The 17,238-nt window shown below is 37.1% G+C and overlaps 1 long non-coding RNA gene and 1 other non-coding gene across 3 annotated transcripts in view; one reads left to right on the forward strand and one right to left on the reverse strand.

The window, feature by feature from the left end:
* The window catches only part of LOC136792417 (uncharacterized), a 342,612-nt gene that overhangs the window by 45,395 nt on the left and 279,979 nt on the right, over positions 1-17,238 (forward strand). The window lies entirely within an intron of this gene.
* TRNAA-AGC (transfer RNA alanine (anticodon AGC)) lies at positions 6,670-6,741 on the reverse strand. The gene has a single exon. It is a non-coding gene; the product is annotated as a tRNA-Ala (tRNA).

Raw genomic sequence — 17,238 nt, forward strand, 5'->3', positions numbered from 1 at the left:
GAAGTTATATGTTCTTGGGATTCCATTGAAGAACATACCTGGTAAATCCGTCTTGTTAAGATAATGGGTCTGGAAACATTAAGTCTAACACAATTTTCAGTCCTTACTTTCTGTTCTTTCCTGTATAGGGCAGACTAAGAATAATCTGTAATCCCTTCCCTATTATTGTATTTATAAAGATAACAGGCCATCATGCTTCCCTCTCCTAATCAGGCCAGGTGTGGGGATGGTAGGCTTTTGTCTAATTCTCAGGTCTGAGCTGGGAAAGTTCATTGATGACAAAAGGTTTTGATTTCCCTTATTCACTGTAGAACTGTTTACTGTAAAATAACCTTTATAATTGAAATTTAAAGAGCTTTAAATTTAAAAGGCTTTGTCTAGCCTTAAGAAGATAAAGCTTAGAGAAGTGATACAATTTCATTCTGAAGTCTATTCAATGACAGTGGTTTTTAGCTCAATGAAAGGTCAGGGCAGAAGGTATAGACCAAAAGAACAAGTAAGATAAATGTAGGGTAGATGTTAGAAACTTTTGGATTTTGATTTGGGAATAATTAGGATTTATTTGCCAGATGTTTGCTCTTCTGAAGCTCTTTAAGGAAAGGGCATCGAATAATTGTTTTCCTGGGAAGGCTGGAGTGCAGTCTTTGCTGGACCAGAGTAAGCAGTGACTAAATAATAAATAATGCTATTCTTCTGAAGTTGAAAAGTCCTGCATCTCCCTATGTATTATCTATTTATCATCTCTCCCTCTCTCTAACTCTCTATCTTTATCATTATCATCTATCATTTACAGTTTTTAATAATTATAAGTGTATGTTATAAGTCTGAATATGTAAAACTTACCCAGTGAGCGGTAAGAACACCCCTGCAAAATCTAATTCTTCAAATTATATATTTGAAGATTTACACTAGCCTGAATATTTTGATGCTACTTGTATGAGGGTGTGAGTTAATACATGTATATTTGTTTTGAAAGCATCATATCAAAAAAATCCTGTTCCATCTAGCTAAGTGGCTACAAAAACTAACAACTACAACAAAGTCCCTAATTACGCTGGTGAGGAAACTTGGAAGGGGCCAGAGAGTTTAAGGAATATAAGGAAAGTATTGTTTCAAACTTGAATCACTAATTGATCTGTCTGGTGAATCCCTCAGTGGGTCAGACTTTAACCTGGAAGGTGATAATGACTTATTCCTCCACAAGTTTAAATATTTACTGTTTGGCAGAAACTAATAAAAGATCTGCCATTATAAGGATGTTTAATGTGACCATTAAGAACCTCAGCTCCCTCAGTGCCTGACTCTGGCAGGTAATCTGCCCAAGTATTAAAAGTAGGCACATTTATTTAGTTTTGCCTGTTGAGTCTCATATTTAACTTTCAATTTCATTGCTGACATTTTACCTTCAGTCGTAACACAAAAACATTTCAAGCCCTCCATTACCAGATTCAGTTTAGTTATTGTGCTAAAATATCAGCAGTATGCCAGCTACTATGACCATGTAATTGTTCAAAGATAGCTAGTTACTGACATTTCTGTATCACAAAAAAAGAGAAATTTTTGTTGCTTTGTTTTATTTCAAATAGCCTTAGCAGCATCTTGCTTCAGTATAGCCAATGAATGTTATTAAAAAGCAAATTCTAAACATGCCTGTGTGGTGAAACCTCCACAAAAATCTGAAAGGACAGGGTTCTGAGAGCTCCCGGGTTGGTGAACATGGGGAGGTGCTGGAAAAGTGACGTCTGGAGAAAGCAAGGGAGCTCTACCCCTTCCCCCGTACCCTGCCCCATGCATCTCTTCTATTTGGCTGCTCCTGAGTTATATCTTTTTATAATAAATTGATAATCTAGTGAGTAAATGGGTTTTCCTGACTTCTCTGAGCTGTTCTAGAAAATTAATCAAACCCAAGGAAGGGATCACGGGAACCTCTGATGTATAGTCAGTCTGTCAGAAGCACAGGTAACAACCTGGGCTTCGGACCAGCACCTGAAGCGGAGGAAGGTCTTGTGGTACCAGGCCTTTTACCTGTGGAATCCGACTCTATCTCAGGGTAGGTAGTGTCAGAATTGAGTGGATTCTGGGACTCCCCGCTGGTGTCTGAAAATTGCTGTTGGTGTGGGGAAGCCTACACACACACACACACACGCACGCACACACGCACGCACACACATACGCGCACGCACACACACACACACACACACACGCACATTGAAACTGGGTCCAGGTTATGGAGCCATTTCAGGTCCTGTGAGGAATCCAGAGCAGTGTGGAACATGGTTTACAAACAGGTCTAAGGTGAAACCTCAAAGCATTTTCATTTAAAAATGCTAGGCCATGTAAATGTCTACATCTACGCTGATGTGATCCTATTCAGTATGTAATTTAAAGGTGGTATCAATCCCTGAACTGTTACAATAAAGGAAATCAGTCCATCAGCGGTAGAATATACTTATTTTCAGCAGGATAATGGGAGTAACTGGCAAAGTCAGACACGACAGAAATTTGGACACTAACTGAGCTTTCTAAGGTCCCCAAAGTTAGTGTGGCCTTAGAACTTCCACAGGGAACCTTGATCAATTCACCTACAATAACCCTCCGGCCCTGTAGCTGTGTTATAAGATCTCTGCATGGGAGGAAATCTCTACTCAGCTTATTTTCACAGTATAACAGAAACAATTGAGATTAAAACAATAATCTTATCCCAAGGGCAGGAGGGGCCTATTGATTACAACAGACAAATTAAATTGTTAGCAGATTTTTTGTAGGATTCGATGTGTGACATTAGTATTGAATGCTTCAAAAATGACATTGAAATATACTAGTACTATACTAATGTACTTGCCCTGAAAACCAAGAAGATAAAACAAAAAATAATCTCTTTTTGTAAATGACGACAGTATTTTGAGTTGTTATTAGTCTAGAGTTATGTATGTAATTCAGATGCATAGAACTTACCACCACTCGGCTTTCGGTGCAGGCTTCTGTCTGTTTGATAGAGGCATGAGCAATCTGTGTTTTTACATGGCTAATGACAGTTTCTGATATTCCGTTATCTAAACTGTGCTTACCCAACCGATCCATTGTATTTAGGTGAAAAAAAAAAATCAGCTTCCATTTCCAAATTAAAGACAGAGAAGTTAAATTTACTCTGTGAAAGCAAAAGAGAAAAAATATTAATAATAATAAATAAAGTGCTGATGGGTTTGGTCCTTTAAACTGAATTACCGTCAGAATTAAAGATGAGAAAAGAATATACATGGTATTCCGTCTGCCTGGAATCCCTTTCTAGGAACCCTTAGATGGCAGAATCTGACCAAAACGTAAGGTGCAGATTAAAAATAAATTCCTCCATGAAGTTTTCTTAACATCTGCTAGTTTTTTTTGTTTGTTTGTTTTTGTTTGTTTGTTTGTTTTGCGGTATGCGGGCCTCTCACTGTTGTGGCCTCTCCCGTTGCGGACGGAGCACAGGCTCCGGACGCACAGGCTCAGCGGCCATGGCTCACGGGCTTAGTTGCTCCGCGGCATGTGGGATCTTCCCAGACCAGGGCACGAACCCGTGTCTCCTGCATCGGCAGGCGGATTCTCAACCACTGCGCCACCAGGGAAGCCCAACATCTGCTAGTTGTTGACTGAAAAGCAATGCACAACCTAAAAGTTGAGAATTATGTTTTATTTGATGGACAAAACTGAGGACTTAAGCCCAGAAGATATTCTATCAGATGGCTCTGAGGGACTTCTTCCAAGAGGCAAGGGAGGAGCCAGGATACATAGGAGTTTTGCAATAAAAATCAGGTAGTCAGAGCATCAAAAGATTACTGCTAATTAAAGAAAACCAGACATCTCAGGTTAATGAATTGAGTGCTTTTTCTACGTTTGAGAAGATGCAAGGGTCTGGGCTCACTGAAATAATTCCTTTGATATGCACCTTAACTATCTAGGGCCCTTACCCTGCTCTTCTCCACCCCGAATCCTCTTAGGGTACATAGGGTACTGATATGGCAGGCAGTAGTTTTCATCCACATAGAGTTAGATACTTTTCCTTCTTGTTCATGAATTCATATTGGGCTCAAATGGAGTTTAGAGATATCCGAAAGTATTTGGTAAAGTTTTGGGTGAAGATGGAAGAGCAGGTTTGCTTAAGCATTTTATGCTGTATATTAGTTTCCTAGGGCTGCATTAAAGTACTGCAGACTGGGAGGATCGGAACACCAGAAATGTATTCTGTCGCAGTTTGAGGACTAGACGTTCAAAAGCAGGGTGTCAGCAGAGCCACACTCCCTCTGGGACTCCGGATAAAATTCTCCTTTCCCAGCTTCTGGGGATAGTCGACAGTCCTCAGCATTCCTTGGCTTGTAGCCTCATCACTCCTGTCTCTGCCTCTGTCATTACGTGGCCTGCTCCCTGCATGCATCTGTCTCTTCACAAAGCAGTCTTCTTCTGAGTCTTCACACCGTCTCTTAGAAGGACACCAATCATTTTGGATTAAAGGCTCATCCTATTCCGGTATGATCTCATCTTAATGGATTTTATCTGCAGCAACCCTATTTCTAAATAAGGTCATACTCTGAGGTATTTCGACATATCTTTTGGGGGACACAGTTCAACCCACAACAGGCCAAAAGGAAAGGGTATGTTTTGTTAGGGATGGGAAGATACGTGTTTTCAGTCTTAGATATTGGCCCTTTAGCATAGCTCTTGGATTTGCTTCTGAACTCTGTGAGGAGAAGGCCTGTAGGTAGACACGCGAGGGGTGGAATTCACATGAGGATGGATATCTGTGCGACATGGGATGGATCTGAGAGTCTGGGGAAGTGAGGGTGGCTAGGGACAGAGTATCTAAGAGAAAAGACCTGGACAGAGAGAAGAACCCAGAAATCTGTAGATGGCCCCCTGGAGTATTCAGCTGAATACTGATTAGCTCATATGTATGAGGAAACTATCTAAGGCTAGAGAAAGAAGCACCTGGAATGATTACAGATAATAGTGCACTACAAGAAATGTTTAAATGTCATCCTTCAGGCAAAAGGGAAATGGTGACCCATGGAAATACAGATCTGCACAAAGGAATAAGGAGCTCTGAAAATGGTGTTTCTAAGGGTAAATATATTAAGGTGTTAAAATTATTGTTCAAATCTCTTTAAAAGATAATTGTTTAAACAAAAATAAATACAATGGGTAGAGTTTTCTGCTAGAGAAAGCAGTCATTAAGGACCCTTTGCTTTTAAGTGGGTAGCCCTGAGAAACTGGAGAACTTATGGATGATAAAAAGTAGATAACTCTTTACTTACGGGTGTCAGTGGAGACTCAGCCATAAATTCTGGTGGCAGATTGTCTTTATACTAAGGGACGTTAAGGGCTTGCCAAAAGTTTGCCCCTGACAGAGTAGGACTGCAGCCCTGATCAAAGGCTTGAGTTTTCCATTTCAACCTTGAAGCATGCCCTTACAGCACTTTTAAACTCCTTTCCTGGGCAAATTTGGGAAATTGAGACTACTTCACTAACGTAAAGTAGTTTTCAGCTGTTCTCCCATGAGAGATCTTGTAGAAAGATGTTTGTGAAGAACATTTTCTAGGTGCCCTTATGGTGACCTCATTGGCAAGAATTATGGAAGATTATTCAAATAAATATAAATTTGATAGAAATATACACTCTCAGAAAAGAACAGATAAGAAATTGGGAAAATGGAATTTCAAATCTATTTGAATCCTGAGAACCAACATAAAAATGACGCCAAGTTTTTCATCCAAACAGATGTTTATGTTAGGAAATCAATAACCGTTTAAAAATCTTTTTTAAAAAATGGGGGGGAAGGGGTAGGAGAAAGAAGATGAAATCAAAATAAAATCATGAAATAGAGTTTTTATAATAGAAACCCCTGTAGTATTGTTTTAATCACATATTCAATTGATGATGTTGACTTTCAATTAGAAACTTTTTTTATGAGGAATTGAACTATTTCTATTTCTTTTCTTATCTCTTGATTCTGCCTGAAAGCATAGATGATAATTTCATAGTAGTGCTGTAAGAAAATCAGTTTTAGAAATATTCAACATTTATCTCTGAGATTAATTTGGAGTTTATCAGTTTCTAGACGTAAGATCATACGAGTGGTACTGAATCCTGTATCGTGGGAGTGTGAACTGCAGTGGGGGTGTGGCAGTTGACTGCCACACGGTGCACAAGGGCATGTGAGCACTTGATTCCGTGGGCCCACAGTTCCCTCTTTGGCATTGGCATCAATGTGCCACTTGACCCGGAAGTAAAAGAATAAGTGTATTGCATGTTTCTGGAGCATCGATTTACTCAAAATCTGGTGGGGTGAAGTGTTAGGTGTAAAAAGTTTAAAAGGTTAATATTATAACAATTACGATTGTGCTACCGAGAAATGATATTTATGGTAACATTCGGGTTTAAGTACAGTGGAATCTGGCAGCATATCATAAAGATCTGCTGTGGTAGCTGTTTGCTCTTGTTTGCTTTTTACAGTACTTTTGAGAGAAACAATTTGGAAGTCTGTTGTACATAACAGGGTCTGGATTGAAGGGAAAGGGTCTAGGTTTGTTTCTTTATTATAAAATAAGGATAATACTTGCCCGGCGGCTTAGCTTTCCAAGGGCATTTTCAGGTTGAAAGATTTTAGCTGTGAGGGAGGTGAGAGAAAACCCCAAATGGAGGTGCTGGGAATTGAACCCAGGGCCTTGTGCATGCTAAGCACATGCTCTACCACTGAGCTACACCCCCTCTTCCTAGAGGCTGTTAAACAGCACCTTATAAGTGATAACAGGACTCCTGAACTGTAAGGGGAAAAAAAAAAACAACAGAGATGATAAAATCAAAAGAAGAAAAAAAATATTCTGAAGGTTCATGAACAATCCTCAGATTCAGGGAAAAGCTCAACTGCTTTTCTATTAGATTTCTCCATGATCACCTAGTACTCAACTGGGTGCTTCTCTCACCATAGGCTTCTGAGCTGTTAGAATCCTACCCAGGTTTTCTGGCTACTTTTCAGAGTGTAAATGTTATTTCTGTCTTGAATATCTTCCTTTCAATTCTTAGAACTTCTCCTTCGACTACTTCTTCCTCTCCGAGAGACAGTTTCCAATTTCAGCTAGTATTACTGAACTTGACCTACTCTGCTGGCCTCATGGCAAACAATAACAACAAAGAAACAAAAAACTTACTCTCTAAATCACTTCCTGAAAGTACGCCCCAATTGCAGACTTGTCAAATCTTTGCTTCTATCATTGGTCTTCAGATTAGACTTTATCTTATGAGCTGTTCTTACGTCTGTACAACTTCCATCCTCCTGCAAGGTCATAGCCACAAACGGCCAAATTGACAAAGCACACAGTCTAAAAAGAACCCTCTGAATAGAGTATGCCATTATGATTTTCAGGGGCAAATGAGGCTCAGAGACTACAAGATGATGGTTTTAAGCTAATAGATTTCTAAAGTTCATTTGTGACTTAATCATTTAATCACCTTCCAAGGCTGATGGTACAAAGTTGAAATTTGTTTGGTGCCTAGGACCTATCACAGCTTAAGCCCTGTCCACACTTCTAGCCTCATCTCCTGCCTCTCTGACCATGCTATTTTCTTGGCAGCCCAGATCTGCTTCCCAAACAGACCACAACCTACCATGGCTCCATGCTTTTGCATAGTTTGGTTATTTTCTTCCTTAAATTACATTATTAGCAAATTCAACCTTCAGCTCAGGTGTTGTTTTTACTGTGAAGCATTTTCTGCCCCACTCTTCCTCAGGCCCACTGAGACCCTCTTTTCATTTTTGGATATAATATATTCATTATATCATGATAAATTATTTTTATAACTACTGTATTATTGAGATACTGAGATACGTAAATACAATAAAATCCACAGATCTTATATGCAGAGTTTAATGAATCTTGATGACACGTGTATACTTTCTTAACCACCACTTGTATCATGATTTAAAATATGTCCATTATTCCTCAAAGTTCCCCTTTTCCAGACAGCCCTTCCTCCCCTACACCTGAAGGGAAATGCTTTTCCGATTTATATCACCATACTATGGTTTTGACTTTTTTAAAACTTCATAGACGTGGAACCATTAGAACATATACTCCTTCATGCCTGGCTTCTTTGGTATATTAAAGATTCTTACCCATGGTTGTGTTTACCAGTAGTTCATTTCTTTTTTATTATCAGAAGTATTCCATTGAATATGTATACCGTAATCTATTTGCCCATTCACTTCTCTTGAGTATTTGAGTTGCTTTTATAGTGTGTGGATACTATGTATACTGCTGCTATGAACATTCTTGTACAGGACTTTCTGTAGACACATGTTTTCACTGGTATTGAGTAAATAACTAGTAGCGGACACGCTGAGTCAAAGGGCAGGTGTATATTGAATTTTATAAATAAGGTCCAATTGTTTTCCAAACCGTTTTACACTCCTACCCAAAAATCTATGAGAGGCTTGCTTATGCCATATCCTTCTCAACACTTAGAACTGTCATTTTATACATATTTTAAAGTTGCACATACTTAAAGTATAAAATTGATGTTTTGACATACGTGAACTATGAAATTCTCACCACAATCAAGATAATGAGCATATACTTCATCCCTCAGAGTTTCCTTGTGCCCTTTTGGAATCCCATCCTTCCCCTCTCCTTCCCCTCCACTGCCCTTGAAATTATTGATCTGCATTCTGTCTCTAAGCTTTGGTTTGCATTTTATAGGATTTTGTATAATAGAATCATACAGTAAGTATTTTTTTGGTCTGGATTGTTCACTCAACATAATTATCCTGAGATTTTCCTATGTGATTACTTGTATCAATATTTTCTTCCTTTTTCTTGATTAGAAGTATTCCATTGTATATACTACATATAAAATACCTTTGTATATCCATTCACCTGTTGTTATACATTTTGATTATTTCCAGGTATTGGCCCTTATAAATGAAGCTAAAATGAGCATTCACATATAATTCTTCCTATGGATGCATATTTTATCTTCTTCTGTGTAAATATGTGGAAGTGGAATGGCCGAGTCATACAGTGTGTTTTTCTTTTAACATCTTTCTTGGAGTATAATTGCTTTACAATGTTGTATTAGTTTCTGCTGTATAACAAAGTGAATCGGCTATACATATACATATATCCCCATATCTCCTCCCTCATGTGTCTCCCTCCCACCCTCTAGGTGGACACAAAGCACCGAGCTGATCTCCCTGTGCTATGCGGCTGCTTCCCACTAGCTGTTTTACATTTGGTATTGTATATATGTCCATGCCACTCTCTCACTTTGTCCCCCTCACCATGTCCTCAAGTCCATTCTCTTCGTCTGCGTCTTTATTCCTCTCCTGCCCCTAGGTTCTTCAAAACCAAGTTTTCTTTTTCTTAGATTCCATAATGTGTGTTAGCATACAGTGTTTGTTTTTCTCTTTCTGACTTACTTCACTCTGTATGACAGTCTCTAGGTCAGTCCACCTCACTACAAATAACTCAATTTATTTTCTTTTAATGGCTGAGTAATATTCTATTGTATATATATGTGCCACATCTTCTATCCGTTAATCTGTCAAAGGACACTTAGGTTGCTTCCATGTCCTGGCTATTGTAAATAGAGCTGCAGTGAACATTGTGGTACATGACTGTTTTTGAATTATGGTTTTCTCAGGGTATATGCCCACTAGTGGGATTGCTGGGTCATATGGTAGTTCTATTTTTAGTTTTTTAAGGAACCTCCATATTGTTCTTCATAGTGGCTGTATCTATTTACATTCCCACCAACCGTGCAAGAGGGTTCACTTTTCTCCACACCCTCTCCAGTATTGATTGTTAGTAGATTTTTTGATAATGGCCATTTTGACCGGTGCAAGGTGATACCTCACTGTAGTTTTAATTTACATTTCTCTAATGATTAGTGATGTTGAGCATCCTTTCATCTGTTTGAGGGCAATCTGTATATCTTCTTTGGAGAAATGTCTATTTAGATCTTCTGCCCATTTTTGGATTGGGTTGTTTGCTTTTTTGATATTGAGCTGCATGAGCTGCTTGCATATTTTGGAGATTAATCTTTTGTCAGTTGCTTCATTTGCAAATATTTTCTCCCATTCTGAGGGTTGTCATTTCATCTTGTTTATGTTTTCCTTTGCTGTGCAAAAGCTTTTAAGTTTCATTAGGTCCCATTAGTTTATTTTCGTTTTCATTTCCATTTCTCTAGGAGGTGGGTCGAAAAGGATCTTGCTGTGATTTATGTCATAGAGTGTTCTGCCTATGTTTTCCTCTAAGAGTTTGATGCTTTCTGGCCTTACATTTAGGCCTTTAATCCATTTTGAGTTTATTTTTGTGTATGGTGTTAGGGAGTGTTCTAATTTCATTCTTTTACATGTTATCTGTCCAGTTTTCCCCGCACCACTTATAGAAGAGGGTGTCTTTTCACCATTGTATATTCTTGCATCCTTTATCAAAGATAAGGTGACCATATGTACGTGGGTTTATCTCTGGGCTTTCTCTCCTGTTCCATTGATCTATATTTCAATTTTTGTGCCCGTACCATACTGTCATAATTACTGTAGCTTTGTAGTATAGTCTGGAGTCCAGGCGCCTGATTCCTCCAGCTCCATTTTTCTTTCTCAAGATTGCTTTGGCTATTTGGGGTCTTTTGTGTTTCCATACAAATTGTGAAATTTTTTGTTCTAGTTCTGTGAAAAATACCATTGGTAGTTTGATAGGGATTGCATTGAATCTGTAGATTGCTTTGGGTAGTAGAATCATTTTCACAGTGTTGATTCTACCAATCCAAGAACATGGTATATCTCTCCATCTGTTTGTAATATCTTTAATTTCTTTCATCAGTGTTTTATAGTTTTCTGCATACAGGTCTTTTGTCTCCTTAGGTAGGTTTGTTCCTGGGTATTTTATTCTTTTTGTTGCAGTGGTGCATGGAATAGTTTCCTTAATTTCTCTTTCAGATTTTTCATCATTAGTGTATAACAATGAAAGAGATCTCTGTGCATTAATTTTGTGTCCTGCTGCTTTACCAAATTCATTGTTTAGCTGTAGTAGTTTTCTGGTAGCATCTTTAGGATTCTCAATGTATAGTATCATGTCATCTGCAAACAGTGACAGTTTTACATCTTCTTTTCTGATTTGGATTCTTTTATTTCTTTTTCTTCTGATTGCTGAGGTTAAAACTTCCAAAATTATGTTGAATAATAGTGATGAGAGTGGGCAACCTTGTCTTCTTCCTGATCTTAGAGGAAATGGTTTCAGGTTTTCACCATTGAGAACGATGTTGGCTGTGGGTTTGTCATCTATGGCCTTTATTATATTGAGGTAAGTTCCCTCTATGCCTACTTTCAGGAGGGTTTTTTTTTTATCATAAATGAGTGTCGAATTTTGTTGAAAGCTCTTTCTGCATCTGTTGAGATGATCATATGGTTTTTCTCCTTCAATTTGTTAATATGGTTGATCACATTGATTGATTTATGTATATTGAATAACCCTTACATTCCTGGCATAAACCCCACTTGATCATGGTGTTTGATCCTTTAATGTGCTGATGGATTGTTTGCTAGTGTTTTGTTGTGGATTTTTGTGTCTATGTTCATCAGTCATACTGGCCTGTAGTTTTCTTTCTTTGTGACATCTTTGTCTGGTTTTGGTATCAGGGTGATGGTGGCCTCGTAGAATTAATTTGGGAGTGTTCCTCCCTCTGCTGTACTTTGGAAGAGTTTGAGAAGGATAGGTGTTAGCTCTTCTCTAAATGTTTGATAGAATTCGCTTGTGAAGCCATCTGGTCCTGGACTTTGTTGGAAAATTTTTAATCACAGTTTCAAATTCAGGATGGTTAAAAGACAAAAATAGTAAAACCATCTCTATCCACAATAAGTAGTTAAGACACACACACACACACACAAGGATGTAAAATATGACATTGAAAACATAAAGCCTAGTGTAGGGACTAAAAATGTAATGCTATTAAAATGTGTTTGAACTTCAGAAATCATCAAATTAAAATAAACAACATATATATATATATATATATATATATATATATATGCTTTTATCTGTGAAGCTCATGGTAACTACAAACCAATAACCTACAATAACCTATAGTGAATACAGAAAAAATAAAGTGAAAGGGATCCAAACATAACACAAAAGATAGTCATCAAATCATAAGAGAAGAGAACAAGAGTAGAAAGGAACAGAGAAGAACTACAAAAACAAGCAGAAAACAGTTTAAAAATGACAATAAGTACATACCTATCAATAATTACTTTAAATGTAAACGGAATAAATTTTCCAACCAAAAGACAAAGTGGCTGAATGGATTAAAAAAAGACCTATATATATGCTGCCTACAAAAGACTCACTTCAGATCTGAAGACAAACAGCCTGAAAGTGAGGGTATATGATAAGGTTTTCCATGCAAATGAAAATAGAAAGAAACCTGGGGAAGAAATACTTATATCAGACATAACTTTGTTTAAAATCAGACTGTACAAAAAAGGGCAATACATAATGATAAAGGGATCAACCCAACAGCAAGATATAACACTTATATATGCACACCACATAGAAACACCTATATACACAAGGCAAATATTAGCAAACATAAATGGAGAAATGGACAGTAAAACAATAATAAAAGGAATTTAACACCTCACTTATTTCGATGGACAGATTACCCAGATAGAAAATCAATAAGGAAAAACTGGCTTAAGTGACACACTAGAGTGGATTGACCTAACATTCAAAAAGCAGAATATACCTTCTTTTCAAGTGCATATAGTGCAGTGTTGGTAGCATAATGGTGAGCATAGCTACCTTCTAAGTGCATGTGCAACAATCTCCAGGATAGAGCACATGCTAGGCCACAAAAGAGGTCTCAATCATTTTAAGAAGATTGAAATTATACCAACGTATTTTCTGACCAAAAAGGTTTAAGACTGCAATAAGAAATTGCAAAAAAAATACAAACACATGGAATCTAAACAATATGCAACTAAACAACCAATGGATCATTGAAGAAATAAAAGGAAAATTTTTTAAAAACCTGAATACAAATGAAAATGGAAACACAACATGCCAGTATTTATATGATTCAGCAAAAGCAGGTCTAAGATGGAAGTTTGTAGCAATACAGCCTACCTCAGGAAACAAGAAAAATGTCAAATAAACGATCTAACCTTATACCTAAAGGAACTAAAAAAAGAACAAACAAAACCAAAGTTAGTACAAGGAAACAAATAATAAAGATCAGAACAGAAATAAATGAAATATAAACTAAAAAAAAAGAAAAGGAAAGAAAAGATTAAGGAAACTAAGAGCTGTTTCTCTGAAAAGAAATAAAATTGATAAACCTTTAACCAGACTCATCAAGAAGAGAAGAGAGGGTCCAAATCAATAAAATCAGAAATCAGAAATTCCCTGGTGGTCCAGTGGTTAGGACTTGGTGCTCTCACTGCCAGCAGCCCAGGTTCAATCTCTGGTCAGGGGAATATGATCCCACAAGCTGCACAGCACATCCCACCCCGCCACACACACAGACAAAATAATCAGAAATGAAAGAGGAGGAGTTACAAGCAAAATCACAGAAATACAGGGGCTTCCCAGGTGGCGCAGTGGTTGAGAATCTGCCTGCTAATGCAGGGGACACGGGTTCGAGCCCTGGTCTGGGAGGATCCCACATGCTGCGGAGCAACTAGGGCCGTGAGCCACAACTACTGAGCCTGTGCATCTGGAGCCTGTGCTCCGCGACAAGAGAGGCCACGATAGTGAGAGGCCCGTGCACCATGATGAAGAGTGGCCCCCACTGGCCACAACTCGAGAAAGCCCTCACACAGAAACGAAGACCCAACACAGCCAAAATTAATTAATTAATTAATAAACTCCTACCCCCAACATCTTAAAATAAAAAAAAAAAAAATCACAGAAATACAAAGGATCAAGGTGATTACTGTGAACAACTGTATGCCAACAAGTAAATGCCTACAAATTAACAGTATGCCAAGACTGAATCAGGAAGAAACAGAAAACATAAACCGATCATGAATTGATTAAAGAAATTGAGTCAGTAATCAAAAAAAATTCCCAACAAGTAGAAGTCCATGACCGGATGGCTTCACTGGTGAATTCTACCAAATATTTAAAGAAGAATTAACAACTATTCTCCTCAAACTAATCAAAAAATTGAAGAGGAAGGAATGCCTCATAACTCATTCTGTGAGGCCAGCATTACCCTGATACAAAAACCAGACAAAGACACCACAAAAAAAGAAAATTCTAGGCCAATATCACTGATGAACATATGCAAAAATCTTCAATGAAATACTAGCACACTGAATTCAACATATATTAAAAGATTCATACACCATGACCAAGTGGGATTTATACTCGGAATGCAAGAATGGTTCAATATCTGCAATTAAATCAACATGAATCACCAACTTAATGAAATGAAGAATAAAAACCTTGTGATCACCTCAGTAGAGGCAGAAAAATCTTTTGACAGAATTCAAAATCCATTTATGATATAAGTTCTCAACAAAATGGAAACAGAGGGAATATACATCAACATAGTAAAGGCCATACATGACCATGCATAGCCAATATCATATTCAACGATGATAAGCTGCAAGCATTTCCTCTAAGATCAGGAACAAGTAAAGAATGCCCACTATTGCTTCTTTCATTCAACATAGTGTTGAAAGTCCTGTCCAGAGCAATCAGACAAGAAAAATAAAAGGAATCAAAACTGGGAAAGAAGGAGTATAACTGTCACCATTTGCAAATGATATGATATTATACTTAGAAAACCTAAAGCCTCCACCAAAATACTATTACAGTAAATGATTTCAGTAAAGTTTCAGGATACAAAGTTAACATACAGAAATCTGTTGTGTTTCTATACAGTAATAAAATATAGAAAAGAGAAATTAAGAAAATAATAACATTTATAATTTCATCAAAAAGATAAAATACCTAGGAATAAATCTAACCAAGGAGGTGAAAGACTTGTATTCTGAAAACTGTAAGATATTGATGAGAGAATGAAGACAACACAAACAAATGTAAAGATATATTGTGCTCATGGACTGGAAGAATTAACATTCATAAAATGACTATACTACCAAGGCAATCTACAGATTCAATGCAATCACTATCAAAATACCAATGACATTTTTCACAGAACCAGAACAAATAATACTAAAATTTGTATGGAATGACAAATGCCCCAATTAGCCAAAGCGGTCTTGAGAAAGAAGAACAAAGTTGGAGGTGTCATGCTCCCTGATTTAAAATATACTACAAAGCTACAGTAGTCAGTATAGTATGTTATTGGCACAAAATCAAACACATAGATCAATGAACAGAATAGAGAGCCCAGAAATAAACCCACATCTATATGGTCAATTAATCTATGAAAAAGGAGGCAAAAATATTCAGTGGGCAAAAGACAGCTTCTGCAATAAATGGTGTTGAGAAAACTGGACAGTTACATGCAAAACAATCAAACTGGACTACTTTCTCACACTATGTACAAAAATAAACTCAAAATGGATTAAAGACAAATATAAAATCTGAAACCATAGAACTCCTAAAAGAAAACATAGGCTAGTACACACTTTGACATCAGTCTTAGCAATATATTTTTGACCTGTCTCCTCAGGCAAAGGAAACAAAAGTAAAAAATAGACAAATGAGACCTAATTAAGCCTAAAAGCTGTTGCACAGCAAAGGAAACCATCAACAAAATAAAAGATATACTACTGAATGGGAGAAAATATTTGTAAATGATATGACTGATAAAGGGTTAATATCCAAAATACATAAACAGCTCATAAAACTCAATATCAAAAAAATAAACAATCTGATTGAAAAATGGGCAGAAGACTTGAATAGCCATTTTTCCAAAGAAGAAATAGATGACCAGCAGACACATGAAAGGATGCTCAATATTACTAATCATCAGGGAAATACAAATCAAAACAATGAGATATCATCTCACACCTGTCTGAATGGCTATCATCAAAAAGAAAAGAAATAACAAGTGTTGGTAAAGATGAGGAGACAAAGGGATCTTTGTGCACTGTTGGTAGAATTACAGATTATTGCAGCCACTGGAAAACATTGTGGAGATTCCTTGATAAATTAAAAATTGAACTGCCATACAATCCAGCAGTTTTTCTTCTGAGTATTTACCCAGAGAAAACAAATGAACAAACAAACAAACAAAAATTAATTTGAAAAGCTATATATACTCCTATGTTTGTTGCAGCATTATTTATAATAGTCAAGATATGGAAGCTACTTAAGGGTTCATGGACAGATGAATGGATAAATAAGTGGTATATATGTATTTATACTGTATATATAATGGAATATTACTCAGTCATAAGAAGAATGGCACCTTGCCATTTGCTACCACATGGATAGATCTAGAATGTATCATGCTAAGGAAAATAAATCAGACAGAGAAGCCAAATAGCATATTATCTCACTATATGTGGAAGCTGAAAAAAAAATAAAGGAACAAGGAAACAAAATGAAAACAGACTCATAGATACAGAGAAGAAAAGAATGGTTGCCAGATGGGACTGGGGTGGGGAGTGGTGAATAAAATAGGTGAAGGGGATTAACAGATACAAACTTCCAGGCATAAAATAAATAAGTCACAGGGATGCAATATACAGCATAAGGAATATGTTCAATACTATTGTAATAACCTTCATATGGGGATCAATTACTTATCATGGTAATCATTTCATAATGTGTTTAAGTGTCTAATCACTATGTTGCACACATGAAATTAATATAATATTGTACATTAACTAGATTACAATAAAAAGTGTGAGATATTTACCATGCCCCTCTAATATGTGAAATTTGAACTCCAAATGTTATCTCCTTAGTTGGGGCGACAGGATTGATATTTCTCCTGAGCTCTTTCAGCTTTCCAGGTATTTTCTTCTTGGCCTTAATTTAGTTTCCTTCTCACATGTACATTTCAAGAATCAGGCAAGGATTTAAGAAAATTTATATGCAGATTTTGGGTTCTCCTCTCAGTGTTTTTTCCCTTCAGTTTCCAGCCCCTCTGGCAGCTCAAACACTTCAACAAATGTTTCTTCAGGCTAATCATACTGCTGCTGTCTGCTGAAGTTTATCTGTCTCATAGGATAAAGAATACAGATCTTGCTTAAACACAACATGATTTTCTTCTTTCACATGTGGA

Source organism: Kogia breviceps, chromosome 13, assembly GCF_026419965.1.
Source record: "Kogia breviceps isolate mKogBre1 chromosome 13, mKogBre1 haplotype 1, whole genome shotgun sequence".
NCBI classification, from domain to species: Eukaryota; Metazoa; Chordata; class Mammalia; order Artiodactyla; family Physeteridae; genus Kogia; species Kogia breviceps.